This window comes from Carya illinoinensis, chromosome 9 (assembly GCF_018687715.1).
Source record: "Carya illinoinensis cultivar Pawnee chromosome 9, C.illinoinensisPawnee_v1, whole genome shotgun sequence".
NCBI classification, from domain to species: Eukaryota; Viridiplantae; Streptophyta; class Magnoliopsida; order Fagales; family Juglandaceae; genus Carya; species Carya illinoinensis.
In genome coordinates, this window is record NC_056760.1 from 24,848,091 (window position 1) to 24,867,807 (window position 19,717).

General features: G+C 32.6%; 1 long non-coding RNA gene across 2 annotated transcripts; it reads right to left on the reverse strand.

Moving 5' to 3' along the window:
- Positions 1 to 8,454: 8,454 nt before the first annotated feature.
- LOC122277529 lies at positions 8,455 to 12,765 on the reverse strand. 2 transcript variants are annotated; one of them, XR_006229027.1, is made up of 4 exons: positions 12,519 to 12,765; positions 11,940 to 11,974; positions 11,336 to 11,429; positions 8,455 to 9,351 (listed from the first exon to the last, which is right to left on the reverse strand). It is a non-coding gene; the product is annotated as an uncharacterized LOC122277529 (long non-coding RNA). The 2 variants fall into 2 exon arrangements; XR_006229026.1 differs by lacking the exon at positions 8,455 to 9,351 and having other exon boundaries at positions 11,069 to 11,429.
- Between the last annotated feature and the right edge of the window lie 6,952 nt (positions 12,766 to 19,717).

Genomic DNA, 19,717 nt, shown 5'->3' on the forward strand with positions numbered 1-19,717 from the left:
AGGGAGGACAGGTACAAGATGGAGGCTTTGAATCGTGGCTTGTATTGACTCAATTTTTCGCTGGAGATGATGACGGGAATGGTGGTCCATGACGTTAGGGAGGGAGGGTAGGTGGGTGGGAGATAAAGGCATTGATGCCAGCGTGTCTGTACTGAAACCAGCCTCTCGTCATATTGAAATACTTGTTGATGAAATACTCGCTGGGTTTGGGCTGCCGGGAGTGATGGTCAGTGACATCAGGGAGAGGGTAGGTGGGTGCGAGATGGTGGAGGGGAGGCTAAGGTCCGGGGTCCACGAAATTGTATTTGGCAAAAGATAAAAGTTTCATTTTTTCTTATATGACGTGGCGCACTCCACGTAATGTGGTAATTGGAAGCAGACTTATGGAAGCGGCAGAGTAGAATTATTTATAGGAATAAATGTAGTATAATAAGTTTATCTCACTAATTATACGATACTAAGTTAATCTCAGAAGTAACTAATAAGTTAGGGCTAGTTAGGATACCCAAATCTAAATTATCTCATCTCATTTCATATAATCATTATAACTTTCATAAATTTTCATACAAAATATAATAAACATTTCTGCTTTTTCAAATTTTAAAACAAAACTAATATTAAAAAATTATATTATAACAATATTTTATTCAATTTTTAATAAAAAAATCTCATCTGAATTGTATAACCAAATGAGACATTAATCTTACTACTAAGTTTGATACTAGTATAATTAGATAATAATGAATAGTAATTATTAATAATAAATACTAAGTTATAACAATTAAAATTAGTGTTGAAAAATTTATAAAATCACAAATAAAAAGACTTATGGATAAAAGCCTAAGACAAAGACCGGAAAACCATATCGAACCAAACCGGAACTGGTAAAACTAGAAGCTCCTGTCCCAGTTATGAATTGATCCAGTATTGGTTTTCCAATTCTCAAAATAGGTATATACTATTTCAGTTTTAAAATATGTATAAAACTGAACCAGTTATGCCCCTAATCAACATCTACTCGTGGTTGTATTCATCAATGTCATAAATACATTAAACGTGATCATATACAAAGGCACGAACAGCTATTTTGTGACTATTTTACAGAATCACTAATATATCTCTCGAATATAATTCGGAGGAGATTTCGTAAGCATCATTATATTTTTCTTCATATTATGCACAAGATAGAGGCTTAAGAGCCCTACTTCATTCAAAGAAATGATAATGCTGGAAGACTTGGTCTATCTTTCCTGTAAAAGATAACTGATGCACTTAGAATGCTTGCATATGGAATAACTACTGAGTTCATCGATGAATACATACAGAATGGAGAAAGAGCCGCAATGAAGAGCATGAAAAAATTTGTGGAATCGATCGTGAAAGTTTTTCTAATGAATATTTGAGATCTCCAAGTGTCAATGATATTGCTTAATTGTTTGCTGTTAATGAACAACATGAATTCTTAGAGATGCTAGGAAGCATTAATTGTATGCATTGGAAGTGAAAAAATTGTCTTCTATGTGGAAAGGTATGTACTCTGATCACAGTAGTAAACCAACTATTACATTAGAATTAGTGGCATCATATGATATTTGGATATGACATATCTTTTTTGGGTTACTCGGTTCTCATAATGATATTAATGTGTTAGAGAAATCTATTTTCACTAAACTCGCCTAAGGGCGTGCTCACTTAGTCAATTACTCAATTAATGATAATGACTATACTATTAAGTACTACATTGCTGATTATATTTATCCAAAGTAGTCAGCATTTGTGAAAACCATCTCATCTCCACAAGGGAACAATAAGATATATCTTGAAAGTAGTGGATAGATATACATTGTCTTGCTCAATCATACCACTTTGATTTAATTATTCAATTTGGGCTAGCTTCACACATAATTTATTTGTCGCTTTTTAAATCGCTGACCATTGATGCATTAAGAACCCAATGGCTCATTCTATTGTACTTTGCTTATATTGATTGAAGTATAAAGAAAACTTCTCCCAAAATTGGGCGTATTTTTTATTGGTCATTCAATTACATCTAAGCTAGTATTTAACCATGTCAAGACAAGTAGTTTGTCTTTTTCTTGGGTGAAGTTAGCACCCCTTTGTATTTTCTTGTTTATAAGAACGTCTACTTGGGATAGGGGTGGAGAGTCTTCTATCAACAATAGACTATGTTAAGTTTGACTTAAAAAAAAAATAGGGTTATAAGAACCAACAAAACTGCTGCCAACAGGGGTTTATGGAGCTGCCACCTCAACCAACAAGGGCCGAACCTCCTTGCACACCCACCTAATATCTTAACAAAGTACAAAACATGTTAGAACATAGGTTATAAGGCACAAAAAGAAAAAAAAAAGTTATATGAACCAACAAAGTTGCAATGAGGCTACCACGTCAACCAATAAGGGTAAAACCCCTTTGCAAACACACCTAACATATCTAACAAAGTACAAAATGTGTTACAAAACATGTAATATGACACAACAATGTAAACAAAAAATTATAAACCAATAAAGTTGTTACCAACAAGGGTTCAAGGACATAGCCGCCACATTAACCAACAAGGGTTGAGTCCCTTGCACACACACTCAACATCTCAACAAAGTACAAATCAGGTTATAAGGCACAATAATATAACAAAAAAAGGTTATAAGAACTAACAAAGTTGTTGATAACAAGGGTTCATGGAGCTATCACATCAACCAACAAGTTATAAGTCAATAACATGGGGGCTCAAAATTGTCCAATTTCAAGTATTGCAAATGACACATGATTAGGGGTGGGTTTCGGCCGGTCTGGACCGGAAAAACCGACTGGACAGGCAATTTTTGGACTGGATCGGACCGGACCCAATTCAGTCTGGTTTGGTTTGGTCAAATTTTGAGAGGATTGAATTCATTCGGTTCGGTCCCAGTACAGGAGTTTTTCACCCCGAACTAGATCGAATAAAAAAAATAACTTATACACATAATTGTATAAATTAATTATATAATTTTTATATAATTATTAAATAATGCTAATATTTATAATTATACACTAATACTAATATTTATACTAATACTAATAGTCTAATATGGTATTAAAAAAAAGTAATACTAACAGTCTGATATAAACTATAGTTATACTTATACTAATATAGTTCTACTAAATCACGATAAGTAATATTAATATATAGGCTTATAGCTATACCAATAGTCTACTATTAATACTAATATATAGCTATACAATATATTTATACTATTGTACTAATATGATTATTATATTATACATTCTAAATTCTAAAATAGGCTATATAGCTATAATAAATACTAATATTTATATTAATACTAATACAGTAATACTCTAGTCTCTAATATAGTAATGTAGAATATAGTTATACTAATCATAATAACTAGATCACTATAAGTCTCTAACTATATATATTTAGTATCAATATATTATTATATTTTTTAATGTATAACTATAATATATAATACTACTATATATTAAAATATTAACATATCATAATAGTTATAGTATAAATTATAATATATGTATAAATTTATAATAGTATTAGTGTAGTTAACTTAATATGTTAGTATTAAATCACTACAACTATATAGATTATTAGTAACAAGAGTAATACTATTATTTAATATAGTATTACTAATTTATCACTAACATATGGTATTTTAGTAATACCACTAGTATTGTTATTAGTTAATATAGTATAGTATTAGTACTAGTGTAATAGTGTATTATTAATTTATTAGTTATAGTAAAATAAGTTAAATTGATTAGTTATAGTAAATAAGTTGATAACTATTACTATATACTAATAGTATTATATTTATATTAATATATATTAATATTATATTTATGATTGATTTTATTTTTCTTTCAAGTTTTTTTGTTGTATTTTTGGCTTAAAATTAAATAAACTGTTAGTGGGTTTATGTTGTTGAGTCGAAATTTTGGCCCATTTAGCAGGGAGAACCGAACGAATCAATCAGACCGAATCGGCCCGGTCCTTAGGTTTTTCGGTCAGGTTTAGGGTAGGAAAACCTTGGACCAAATAGGTCCGGTCCGGTTCACAAAACCTTTAGGGACTGGACCAAACCGGACCGAGCTCTCCCTACACATGATCAAACCTTTGTAAAATCAAAGATAGTCATTTGGGTTACTTTGTCATACCGATCATGAGCATTCACTATAGCTGCTAATCCTACCATCATCACAGCCTCATAACGTTACAAATACAACTCCAACAATAGCCCACGCATATCAACTCCTAAAGCTGCTAATGAGAATGCATTAACTCAAGAACAAAGTGGTCAACAATAGACTAATTGACAAAAATCACAAAGCTCAAATCTCATAAATCACAAAGCATATAGCATAAATCACAATATGTTATCACATACCATAAAGCACAATTCTCAAAAATCATAACCAACCAACAATCGAGATGAGCACATTACACAAAGCATAAATTGCAGAATCTGTGAAATGGAAATTTTGCCACAATGGAAATCTATCAAAACTCTAAAATAGGAGCATAGAAGTTGTACAAATCAATGATTGAATAATCAAATTAGAGACCCGATGGTATAAATCAAAGCCCCAATAAAGCAAAAATCACAACATGTTATCCACAAATCGCAAATCTAAGAAATCACATGCAACTAACAACCTGGACTAGCACATTACAGAAATCACAAATCACAACTTCTACAGAATGAAAATTTTGCCACATTGAAAATTTGTCAAAGTCCCAAAATAAAAGCATATAAGCTATAAAAATTAAAGAAAAAGATAGGCAAATTAGAGACTGAATGGTACAAATCAAAGCCCCAATGTTGCCACAATACAGGTTCAAGTATAATTGGCCCAGAGCATTCCCATGATAGAGAGAGAGAGTGTGTGTGTGTTGGAAGTGCAGACGAAAGTTTTGAATTTCGTTCCGATGACCGTTCGGGTTGAGACACTATAATATAATATTTCAATACCGGTATATTTCAATGTAACATTTCAAGATCGACATTATATGAATAAATTATATGTATATTTATATATAACTATATTCCAAAATAATATATATTATATATTGTATATAATATATACTAAAACATAGTGCATGGATTTCCAACTTATAGATAATATATAATATCACATGCATATATACATATATATATCCAGCTTATAGCTAATAATTACTTTCACCTTGAATCTATACATATATATATAGTAAGGAAGGGGGAGAAATTCAAATCCTCCCAAAAATATATATGACAATACAACAATTCGACAAAATACTTGAGATTTAGAAGACCATCTAGAAAATGATGAACTTTGAGAACAAGTTTTGCCATTTGGTAAACCAATTGTTACAGTAATAACAGTTCAAGCAAAAATAGAAAAGCGAAAAGAGAAACAACTTTGCAAAGTTCTGGGTTAGTATGATTTTGGATCGAAATGGTCATTCTGGCAAAATGACATGAAAAGCACCGAAAATGTCAAAATTGAATCTAGTATGAAATATTCAGCCAGACCATTCCAAAATGGCAAATTCTGGCATTTTCGTTTAGAAGGGAACGGTTTTAAAAACTTTGGTGCAAACATTTATTGGTAGTAAGTAGGATGTAAAGAGAGAAAATAAACAGATGTGAGGAACCAAAATGAGGAAGAGGGATGTAGAGTGATTCCCAAATATAGGGATCCACTATAATATCCCCAAATCCACCTACTTTGGGGAGTTTGATGGAGAGTGCATTTGGGGTTTTCCCCGAATGTGAACCCTAAATTTTAGAAAAATGAGAGGTATAGAGAGCCGAATGTAGATGTTCTAATAAATAACTGTGGGTTTTTACAAGGAGGAAGGCTAGCCTCAAACCTAGTCATTTCAAATTCCATTTTCATTTACTTTTTTTCCAATAGTTCTTTGAATTTATAAGAGTATTACAACTTGGTATTATAGTGTTCCATTTGGTAGAAGAGTGTTACAATTTGCTTTCTTTACAAGAAGTTGTGTCTCAGGCTTACATCCAGATGTAGGAAGCTATTTCTACTTTGTAGAAGTACTATTCAAATGAGTCCATTGCTGAGTTGACCAAGAAAATCAAGTCAATAACAAATGTTTGAGATCATCAAGTAACACTTAGCGATTATTAATTTGAGACTGAATCAAAGTGAGTCTTTAAGAAGAGTTGCCTATCTTAGATCTAAAGATGAAGCTTATAGTCAAGAAGGAGTAGGGGAAGAAAATGTTAGAACAATATTTTGAATGAATGAAGTTGATGATTGAAGATTACAGAGGTATCTTTCCAAGAATTGTGAAGTTGGACTTCACAGACCGATCAATTATTTTAATAGAATCCCTATTCATCAAAGATGTGAAGTTAGCTTCCTTTTTTATAAAAGGAAGAGTTTTGTTTTGATTTAAAAGATGTTAAGAATTGTGAATCTGAATTAGTTTATTGGATTTTTTTTTTCTTTTGAAGTATAAAGCTAGAAATCATATTTTGAGCTTTTTTAACTAATATTTGTCGTTTTAAAATATCTCTCAATGTTGTCTTTTTTATTCCTTTAAATAGAGAGGAAAAAAACAACTACAAGGGAAGCATTATTTCTTAACATTTGCTTGCACTGTTCCAACTCATTTGCTTTAACTTTTAGGTTAAATTTTAAGAAATATAAGATGGTGTAGATCAATTTATTTTGGAGGAAAAAGTCAGCAATGAACCTTTTGACATTCAATGAGGTTAGACATTATCCAATTGTTAATGGAGTCTTTTTCTTAAATTTAGAAGTTTTAAATTGTTCTTATTTCCTACTGTGTTTATATTTTTTTATTAGGATAATATTAGGGTGACTACTAAATGTGCACACTAATACAAATGAATTATTTTATTTTATTTTATTTTTATTTTTATAAAAAAATATATAAGTGGGCACCAATATTTGGCGGGCATATTTAGTAGTCATATTATCATTTTCATATTTATTAATATAAACTAAGAGCAACAATTTAGATCTCGCAACAATTTAGATCTCGATTATCTATGGCTGACAATCAAATAAACTCAATAATTGAAGGTTGGTAATGTTATTTGATTATTGGGAAGATGTTATGGAATATAGTATGAGAGTAAGCCAAACAAGCTTTGGAGTGTAGAAAGAATGTCAACTACTAGAGATGGTGAATGGTAAGAAGCTTAAAAACTTTTTCATTGCATGCATATTATGCCAAACCAAGAAGCAGACATCTAAGATTGATGAGGCAAAATCAATAAGAGGGACAGTGTTCAAGTCAAATAAATGCAAAACATTGTTGTCCTCAAATAGAGTGTAGGAAAAGAGAGAATTCGCACCATATAAGCATATAATGAAAAATATGTTCCATTGCCGAGAGACTAGCACATTTAGTTAGGGCAGATTAGGAGCATGGGATGAGACATAAAATTCTCACCTCATCATTACAACTTTATCAAATTTTCACACAAAATGTAATAAACAATTCATATTTTTCAAATCTCAATTCACATTTTTTAAATCTCAAAATAATAATAATATTAAAAAAATAATATTTTAAGCTTTCATTGAAAACAAAAATTTTTTATCTCACTCTCCAAACTTGTCCTATTACAAGAATTTCACTCACTAGATGCAATTTTGATTAATTGAGCACTCCCCTCAACTAAAATAAAATAGATCAATTTTTTTAAACCAACAAAGATATATTGAATTGTCAATCAATATATATGGATAATGAAAGAACCTTTTTTTTTTTCCCTCGAAAACTGTGTGGAGCACACTACATACTAATGATGTGGCATGATTTAAATTGTAGAAAAGATTTATAAATTTAAATTTTACAAATCAAATTGTAGTATATTGTTGCACCTAAACTTTGACTCAAACTAGTGAACCAAAAGTTTGGTGCAGTTTTACCTACAAGTATAGAGGTATTGTAGTACCTAACAGGATCGAATCCACAAGGATTGACTTATGTGATAAAGAAAATTAACTCAAATAATAAAAATAAATTACTAAAATGAACGTGCAATCAAATAAAAAAGAAAATTACTGAGGTGAAGATTTTTAAGTAACATAATAAAACTAATATGATAAAATAAATTGATATGAAGAATTACCAAGGTTTTGAGGATCCATCTAATAATTTAGAATATTGTTTCTGATCGATTTACTTCAATTAAATTAGAATAATTATTCCATTGAATTGAAAAATTTAGCATTTAAGGTTAATAAAAATAGTCACTAATGATTAAGCATGAACAATTAATGATTATAACATTCACAAACTCATTTGAATATCACAGAGATTTTTTTAAGCATTCACTGTATTCAAAAATTACAATGAATTAAGATAAATATATAGACAATCAAAATATCCAATAATAAAATCTTTCAATCAATCAAGCTCACAAAATAAATTCAATGTTGATCCGAAAATTTAGTCAATCATATTCAACCCAAGAGTTATGAAAATTAAAAAACAAATTCTCCATAGGAAACTAAAATAAAATATACAATCTAGCACTCGAAAACAATTTAGATAAGAGAATAAAAATGGAGAAAGATAGAACCCAAAAATAAAAATAAAAACTCTCTTAAAATGGAAGTCCTTACGCTGCGTTCCTTTCTCCGTCTAGCATTCAAGGATCCAGACCTTCCTAAAGCGAGACCACATCTCTATCTAAGAACCCAAAAAATCCAAAGCCAAACGAAAATAAATCCCTCTACCCTCCACTTCTTCCACGAAAAACTCCAGATTTTTAATCCCCTACTGGGTCTCCATTCTACTCATAAAAAAGAACCACCTCTATTTTTTTTTTCAAAACAGAGCAGCTCCAGTCCCGTTCTCTCACAGAATGTCCATTTGTTCTCTTTCTTTCGTTTCAGCTCTCACAGCCCTAGAAAAACTCCTCTGTGAACCCAACGAAAAAAAAAAAAGAAGAAAAAATAAAAATTCCTAACATTCTGTCGTTCTCCCCAACTGCTGAAAGTCCATAGCCAGAAATAAATCCTGCCGAAAATCCCTACTTTGACCCAACTTTCATTTACGTTTCTACTCTCTCCTCCCGATCTGTCACAGCTGTCCCTTCCTCTCAATTAATTTTTGCCCCTTTTTCTTTTTCGTGAAGTCCCCACGTATTCCCTCCATTTCTCCATAAAACACTCCCTAAAAAAGTGTCGTCTGTCTCCATTCCAAAATGAGAAAAATCCAACTCCCCTTTCTAGACCACAGCTCTTGTGCACCTCAAATGCAGTGTCTTCAGCATGCCCCTTCTTATTGGCTTTGCAGAACAACTGTTGCATCCAACTTTCCTTATTACACTGCATGTTAACATAAAAAAGGCAAAAAAAGTAAATTATCAGTCTTATTTAAAAGTAGCAGAATTGAGGAAAAGAAGTAATACACTCGAAATAGAAATCTAAATATAAATTTAAAGGAAGAATAGAATATAAACAATGTGTTGAGCATGTGAGGAAATATTATCCAATTAAATCATAATTATAAAATTATAAAATTAAGTATAAACATGATATTAATTAATTAGAAATCACAACTCTTATTTATATTTATTAACTATTTTTTCATTTAAAACTAATAATAATGTCATGAGATAATTAAAATGTATTGATTTTAATTGTATAAAATCTGCAATATTTCAATTCAATCATACATCATTGATGTGGATGATGTGTTTTTCACATTGACCTGTAAATACGATGACTCATAATAAAATTGTATTACAATCTTATACTTGATAATATCAAAAAATTAAAAATGTTCAATTCTGAGTAATTAGTAAGAGAAGCTCATCTAAAAGATTGTTAGGCTTGTTCCAAAACTGCAATCAATTTGGACAAAACTGGTCACAATTATAACTAAAGAAAAATAGTATTTTTATGCAAAGGTCTAGCCCGCATTCAACCTACATTTACTTTGCATTCCTACCTCAAGCCTCAGCTCTTTATTATATATTGTAACACCTATTTCGTAGGTTAGGATGTCACATATTTTTGTAAATAAAAAGTCAGGCAAGATATTTACATAACCAATAAAATCATTTTATTCCATAAAAATTATTAAATAGGTCATGACTCAAACAAAAACATATTCAATATTTTCAAATAAAAGAGTTTGAAATAACTGGTAACATAATATAATTCAAACTAAAGGCTCCTAAGACTATGTAACATTAGATTGCTCCATCTAAACCTGACCCACTTGCTCATCTTCATCATTTTCCTCACTTGAGTGATTAAAGTATGAAATAGAACTAAAATGAGTTGAAAACTCAATAAGCAACCCACCATACTATAAACATAATAAAACCTAAGATTTTTTTCTCTAAAAATGTTTGGTTTAAATGAAAAACTGACTTTATTCACATTCATGCTCATGACATGTATAACATATAAATTTTAATTTGTCGGGACATGTTACTAGCAGTATGAATAGATCGCAACGAAAAATGACAAGGGCTTGAGCAATTCGTCATGGTAACAAAACATAATCTATTAATCCCAAAGATATCATAGCTTAAACATCCTTACAAAAGTAGGGTTCCAAAATGTTGATCCTTTAGAACTATCAAAATATAGTCTTGTGCTGCATAGTAAAAATATTATCCTTTTTTTTGCCTAAAATTTCTGGGATCTCTATTATCAGCTTCAAAATGATCTCTATAAACTTATCAATCACCTCAAGGTGATTTTCCAATGTACAAATTTCTTCAAATCCCAGCGGCCAATTGGATTTACATTTTCCCATTTTACTCATAGTCGTCTAAATCCATCATAACTTCTACTATTCCGAGGAAAATGGTAACGAAAACTGTCTTAGTGGCATTTCCAGAAATCTTAACAAGTTATGCCAAAAATTTACACAGAGATAATATAAATATGCATAAGGTAAACATGGACAACATTGATACATGAGCATGAGTGTGCAATTTCATAAACTCAAATTTTCACCTATTCAAACTTCTTTTCAATAAATACTTGAACTTGTAACAATGTAACATTTTACACAAACTTACCATTTCTCATTCAATCACATATATTCTTATTCAATGAATCAATATAAACAATTAAGGATACCTCACGATTACCCTTATGAACCATGTGCCCCTGCTAGTTACCAAACCACATCATAGGCCTTTTTACTAGTTGTGAATATGTTATAAGAGAGGTTCACAGACAGATCAACATGCCTTCACCATGAGTCATCTTAAACTCTTGGAAGAATGGCACACCTTCACCAAAAGCTCTTAATCAATACGATAGTTCGTAACATCTTCATCATGCTTACCATATTTTGCATCTACTAACATTAGGCGCTACGACTTCACTTTAAAAAAAGCTGGTCGTACCATTTGAAGCCCTTTGACCGTACTTCATTAATCCTGGAGATACCACTTATCTTTAGTCACTTTAAAATGAACAGATAAGTTCCATTAGGATATTCCCACATTCTAGTAATAGGATTGTGTAAAAAACGTATGATAATGCACGATTGGATAAACTTGCATGACATTAGATAATAAATAATAATCATAGCATGGCATTTGGAATGCGTGTAGCATGGCAACATAATGATGATAACATATCACTGATTAAGGCCTCTGCATTGGGACATACTATATGTGTACAACTTATGATGATACAATATCACTTAAGTATGATTTGCAACAATCAAAATATGTTACATGAGCAGGATCTAAGTATTCACAAGATTCGAACATAGCATGACAAACTGAGCACACACATGATTCAATCATGGTAGAAACCAAACACGTGATATATTATAACAATAATTCAGATGTTTATAGATAAACACAGAGAGTACATATGCAATATTTACACGAAAATATGAGTACATTATCCAATAGTAATTTAGAGACCAACTTACACACTTTTGATTTAATAACAATGTCGACGAACGAGCAATCTGAAAAATATATGTTCTAAACATTAGAATTTGAATTTGAAAAGAAATCATTACACTACCATACTAACCCGTGTTTAGTGGATTTAGAAATCCATTTGCTAAAAGTTCCTAAATTCACTTGGCCTTGGGGCCATTAAACCCCTCCAACCCCAATCTTTAATCATACACTTGGCTTACTAATACATACACAAATGGGCAAGAACCCTAGTGAGACCAAATGACAATAGGTTTATCACAAAACTTTACTCATAGACAATAACCTCAATGGGAGGGACATGACAATAGGTTTATCACATTTTTCATCTAAATCCTTCATTGATAGTCAATAAGCAATAGATTACATAAAGAATCGAACCAAATAGATTTTCATGTTCTAATCATGACCTATATGGCACAGGTGTCTTCCTTCATCATCTTTCTCGACTTCAAAACCAACAAATCAACACACTTAGAACTCTCTTTATCCCCATCTTGAAATGTTGGATTAAAAGATTCACACCCTATGAAAATGGAAAAGAACATAGAAGAATGAAAGTTTCCTTACCAATCAAGAGTCATTCACAATGCTTGGCTTCTAAACTCCAAATCTTCAATCAACTTGGACATGAATGGTGATTGTATTGAAGAAAGAAGCAATTAGGGTTTCCTTAGAGTTGGGCGTGAGAAGGGGAGGATAAAGTGTGAGAAAAAAAATCTTATGGAGATAAATAGACCTTTCAATTTATCATCTAGAGGTGTATCCGAGTGCCAAAAATGTCTCCCTTTAAATACCCTCTCACCCACCAGTTCTCCCTTTTCCTTTATCTTCATGATCACTTGCCTTGAAAATACTAAGAGTCAACTAAACCTCAATGCATGCTTGTCATGTGTCTTGCCCCCCCTCCCCCCCTTTCAATTTATCATCTAGAGGTGTATCCGAGTGCCAAAAATGTCTCCCTTTAAATACCCTCTCACCCACCAGTTCTCCCTTTTCCTTTATCTTCATGATCACTTGCCTTGAAAATATTAAGAGTCAACTAAACCTCAATGCATGCTTGTCATGTGTCTTGCCCCCCCTCCCCCCTTTCATCCTTCATATTATCTGAAATTTTTGAAAAGTCTAAGGGACACCATTGAATAACGGCTACCAAGTGTCATTTCCTTCTCCTTCATCATTTCCTTCTCTTGGAACTCAAAAGATTCAATGCATGGGTGCCAAGTGGCGAAGTCTGGCCAAAACCGAAAACCTCTCTCTTCCTTCCTCATGATTGCTCTCTTAAAACTCTAAGAAATCCATTGCATGGATTTCAAGTGGTGAAATCTGACCAAAACTGAGCATTATGCTTCCCTCTTCTTCATGATTGCTCTCTTGTAATCATAAGAGACACTGCATGGATGCCAAGTGACATGGCCAAACTCCCCTCTCTCTTCCGTATGATTACCTATCTTGGAACCTAAAAATCCTTTACATGCATGAATGCCAAGTGACATTGCCAAGATCTCCCTCTTTCTTCCTTATGATTACTTCTATTGAAACCCAAAGGATTTCTTACACACATGAATGCCAAGTGGCTGTCGAGCTCTATCTCTCTTTGCTTCCTCATTCTTGCTTCGGATCCTTGCAAGTTAATAAAGATACCACGCATTCCCTTAGCTAAAAGATGATTCCCTATTATGAAAACTCAAAACTGAAAACCATACAACCCTAAATAGCTTGAATGGTTACTCATTCTAAGTTTTGATGAACACACCTTAATAAATAAATAAACTCCTTACCAAGAATTCAAGACCCTAATTTAGAACAATCACTCTCCATGCCCAGAGTTAAGAAACACTAACGGGTTGGACTAAATATTTTTCTTTAAGCCTGAATGGTTTGACAAGTGTGTTCTAAGTTGCCATGGGCCTAAAGTCTACTAATTCTATAATTACTTAGTCCCAAAATTGAAAAATGTGACTTCAAAAGTCTAACTTTTATTTGGGGCATCACATTTACATATCTTATGTGACATAAAATGCATGATATACATAATAATATGACTGTTAATAAAATATAAATATAAACATGATCATATGATATGATGAATGGCATGCTCACGTATCTAATGTACATGTCTTATATATTTCATATCATGCATAGTACATAAAAACTGGCTTCTAAGAATATGACTTTAATCATTAGATTAATTAAAGTAGCTATTGTATGATTTCCTAAATCAGTTTTTCTACATGGAAGCTGGTGTGCAAACTACACGCTTCATTTAATTGACATGACAAGACTTGATTTGCCAAGGAAATTTAAAATTAAAATCTCTTACAAATTAAGTCCTATCATATCAATTAAATAGAGGGTGTGCTTTGCATACCGGCTTTTAAATAGAATTTATTTTCCTAAATATATGCTTAAGCTAGTTACTTCATAGCGTTAATGCATAAATGTCTCACTTAACTCATCACCTACACAAGTTATGTGTTGTCATTAAATTTTCTAATATAGCGTGTGTTAACATCCTATCCAATTAATTTATACTATCTTTAAGAAAATAATTTAATTTTCTTATGATTAAAAATAATTATTCAATCTTGACAAAGAAATCAAATAAGTACTAATATTAAATAAGTACCCAAAACATATGTCTTCATTTTCAAATTATAACTATAATAGAACTTTAGGTAAATCTATCAATGGAATTAGGTACTTGATCGTATTTAAGCCCATTGAAACTTTGACTGAATTGAGATTAGTCTAATTTTAAATTGAATCTAACATCCAAATATCTAATTCTCAAATCACTAAATTCATCTTAACTTAAAACATTTTTACATGTGGGACTTACAATCCTTTTTTAACTCAACACCTATTTACATGCATGATTCACAATTTTTTTTAACTTTCCACTCAACTCATTTAAATATATAAATATATCTAAATTTATATTTAGTGAATTCCATAAAACTTACCTCACTATCTCAATTTATTACTATTTATGAAAAACTCCACTCAACTTAATGTCCAAATGGAGTTTTAAATGTTACTTTAGTACGTTAATTAAATTCACTGTAGCTATTTTAGACATAATTAGGGGTGCTACCCGCACCATATGGTGCAGGGTAGACCCCCCCGCCCCCGCATGGGGCGACCCCCGGTGTGCGAGGGTGGGGTACCCCGTCCTGCATAACGGGGTACAGATTGGGGGGCAATCCATCCACCCCCCCAACACCCTTATTGGACCTTGGGCCAAGAAGCAATTTCTGGACTAAAAATGACCTAGAAACCACTGAAATGGGCCAAAAATGGCCTACAAGCTTTTATTTTTGGCCCAAAAAAACTTATAGGCCATTTTCAGTCCATAAAATTATAAGTAAAAAGAAAAAAAATTTGAAAACCAAATTTAAAAAAAAAAAAGTCTTAGATGGTAATTGATTTTATGGCCAATAAAAGCTACTAGTCTAAGAGTCTAATACTTAATAAACTAATAATAATAACTATACTATTACAAAATTGAAAAGCTAAACAATTATAAAATTACAAACATAAAAGTGTCCAAGAGACATTGTATCAATATTACAAATCATTAAATACAAAATATGAACAAATAATTCAAATTTTGAATATTTTAAAGAGAGAGCTGTTAGCTGTGGCTTGTCTTTGACTGTGACACTTGGGGCGGCTCAGGCTTGAGCACATATTTATGTTGCAGAGGTGCTAGACGTTATCTCATGTATTACTACAAGAATTAATATTAAAATTAATAACGATGAAATCGAAATGAATATAAATAAATCAAAATAATAAAATAAAAAATAATTACCAGGTGGTCCAAATCCAGACTGATCATCACCCTCATTGATTTCCTTAAAATCTAAAATATCTGGAACATGAATATCATTTTCTATTGTCCAATTCTGTATGCATATCAATACCTCTACAGTTGTAGGAGACAATGAACTACGGAAATGATCCAATATACAACCTCCAGTACTAAAGGCTGACTCTGAGGCAACGGTGCTAATAGGAATGACCAAAATACAACGGGCAATCTTAGAAATGATGAGATATTTCTTTGAGGCATTCTTCCACCATCCTAATATATCAAAATTATCATCATTATCTTGGACCATATCCGTTGACAAATAGTTGTTTAACTTGGAAACCACTTCCGTAGATTGATGGACTAGCGTGGAATTCTGTGCGAGGGCCTTAGTCCACAGCATTCTGTGCTTCTTTGTAGAAGGTCCGATCACAGTGTCTGTAGAAGGCGTTGGGGTAGGTGTATGCGTCTTGAATGCAATACCACCCTTAATTACAATAAGCTCATCATACAATTTAATCAGGGTATCTCGGGCCAATTCACCAATAAGATCAGTCCATGTCTGATCGTGGGCAAGCCCCAAACCATATAACAAGCCTGAAACTTTTAGACGAGGATCAAGAATAACAGCCACATATAACAAAATATTCATTCTAGTCAAATCTCCTAAATACTTGTCATATTTTAGTATCATGGACATTGTCATCCCCCTCATCTTTTCATTAGAATCCCTACGCATATCTTCTAATTTTTCTTTCATCCTACATATTTGTTAACAAAATCCATGGGATGTAGGGTACAAAGAACCAGATATATTCAACGTGATATCGTAAAATAATCCAAGAAAGTCAACAAAAGTAGAAACTATCACCCAATCATCATCATTAGGCTTTCATAATCCCCTGTGCTCATCAAAGTATTTGACATATTGGATATCTTCATCACCCAATAATTGAAAGGCTGCTTTATATTCTTGGGTTGCTTCCAACATCAAGAAGGTTAAGTTTCATCTAGTAGAAACATCAATACAAAGACCCTTCTTCAATGTTATGCCCGCAGCCTTTACAGCAATTTGGAATTTCTCCAATCTAAAAGGAGAAGATCTCACAAATTTCACAGCCATTCTAACTCGTGCAACCGAGTCATCAATATTTTTCAACCCCTCAGTTACAATTAAATTCAACATATGTGCAGTATATCTAACATGCAAATATTCACCACCCAAGAATGTCTTATTTGCATCTTTAAGATAATTCTTTAGATATCCCAAGGCAACATCATTAGACGACGCATAATCAACCAAAACAGTCAAAATCTTTTCCAACCCCCACTCCTTTATTGCGGCCTCCAAGGCCTTCCCAATCGTGTCACTCTTATAATCAGTTATTTGACAAAATTTAATAATTTTTTTGTAAAGAACCCAATCAAAATCAACAATATGCACAATCAACGACATGTAATTCATATTTTGGATAGAAGTCCAAGTATCGATAGTGAGGCAAACTACCAAACCCGCCAATTGGCCCCTCAAAACATCTTTATCACTGAAGTACATCTTTTTAATATCCTTTGCCATAGTGTGACGAGAAGGAAGTACAAATATCAGTTCCAACTCTTGGACAAATTCTTGGAACCCTTTACCCTCCACAAATTGAAAAGGCAACTCGCTCATGACAATCATATGCGCTAACTTCCTTTTATACTCATTGGGATTATACTTCGTATACCCCTTCAATGTTGGACCTTAGGCCTCACTACTCTCATCCGCCATTTTAATATCTAGTCTAGATTGACCCTGCTCTACTAAGGATTTTAAAATTGAACTCTTCTTGCATTGTTCCTCTAAATGGATCTTCAGTTGGGATGTACCATGTTTCCTATAGTGACATTCATAGATTTTCCCACAGTGATTACATTTAGTTTGTGAGTTGTTGGCGTCACCACCCTCTAGTTTGGTAAAGTGTTGCCAAATTATGGATACAGGTTTTTTGCCCTGTGTGGATTTTAGGGCAAGGCAAGGTGTACTCCCTGTAGGAGTAGAAGTATGGTTAGGTTCTAGGGTAGGGGTATTGGCTAAAGCAGGCAAGCTATCACTGAAGTCCAGATCCATTTAAGAAGACATTCCTGATTCTCCAACACAATAAAAAAATTTCAAAGTACAATCCAACACAATCATAAAAAACTGCATACAAATAGTAGACCCACATATTAATTTAGGGGTTTCATTGAAACCCCAAAAATTGATTTAGGGTTTCGGATTGGAACCCTAATCAATTAACATGCATGCATTTTGATATATATGTTACAAGCTGCCAATTAACATGCATGCATTTTGATATATATGTCAATTGTCAAATGCATCATCATGTATATGTAAAACATTTTCTTCACGTATTTTTCTCTTAAAATTACTCTTAAAAAGTATTCTTAAAAACTGAAAGAATAAAGTGCCCAATACGAAAATATTGAAAATGTAAGATGATAACCACGGTGCTGCTTTTTTTCTTTTCATTCTTTTTGTCTTTGTTAAAACAATTATGTTTGTATAAAGATTGAAACTTTATATTTAATTATATCATAGAGATTAAATTTTTTGTAATTTATTTCAACGAAGTCCTCCTTAATTTGTTCCTAAGTTACCATGTTTGTTCCTAAGTTACCATATTTTTGATTTTGGGGTTTCAATAGAATTAGGATTTGGATTGGAACCCTTAATTTAGGGTTCTGATCCGAAACCCTAAATCAATTTAATGAAAATTGGAACCCTAATTTGGATCGAAACTCCAAATCAATTTTTGGGGTTTCAATCATAAATTGATTTGATTGAAACCCAAAAAAAAAAATTAGGGTTTCGGATTGGAACCCTAATTTAAATTAGGGTTCCAATCTGAAACCTAAGGCCTAAATTGATTTAGGGGTTTCATGATTTAGGCTTTCCAAAACAATTAAATTTACAAAAAAAAAAAATCAAATAAAACGAAATCAATCACAATCACAGCAAGAAAATAGTGAATACACATGCACAATGATCATGAATCCACAGCGCACAAGTCACAAATTCCTATCCTCCATCTCCGATTCAATCCATCCTTCCTCCAATCTCCGATCAAAACTCAAAAAAATTAAAAAATGAAAAACAACGGAGAAAATGTTAAAAGTGTTGTCTTACCTTTGTGACGGCGAGAGTGGAACGGCAAACTACGAGTATCGTGCAGCGTGCGTTCGCCGTCGTGCGAGAGAGAGGAGAGAACGGGCTTGGCTGCTTGGGGATTGGGGAGTGCTCTGTGCGACTGAGAGAGAGAGATTTCGAGAAGCTGCCGAGGGGAAGGGGGCGACGCGGGAGGGGGGGTTAGGCCTTAGGGTTAAAACTTAATGAAACCATCGTTTTATAGATGAAACGACGTCGTTTTGTCATTTACAAAATGGTGCCGTTTTCATATATAAAATATATTTATTATATATAAATATATAATATAATATATTTTATATATACATATATAACGGAGCGGGGTGGGAGAGAACCAGAGCGGGTTCACGGCCTCTCTGTCCCCTGCCTCCGTTGGGGGCCTTACATACGGCTGGGGTCCCCCGTCCCCTGCCTTTGCAGTGCAGATATCCCGCCCCACATATGCGGAGGTGGGGCAAACGGGGCGGAGCAATAGGGTCCGGGGTCCCACTGCCCACCCCTAGACACAAGGGCACCTGAAAAGCGAGGATCCCATGGTTTTTATTTTTCCAGAATGCCCCACTGTTTATACTTTATAGAGTGAGTAATTTTGTATATAATTATAAAATGTATAAATGTGATATAATCACTTTATAAAATAATAAAACTTATTATTAAAAATTAAATTTTTTATATAAATTTTATATTTTTTTTAAAAATAATTATACGATAATTACAAAATTCACGATTGTGGTGCCATTTCCTCCGACAAGGCGCGCGACTCCT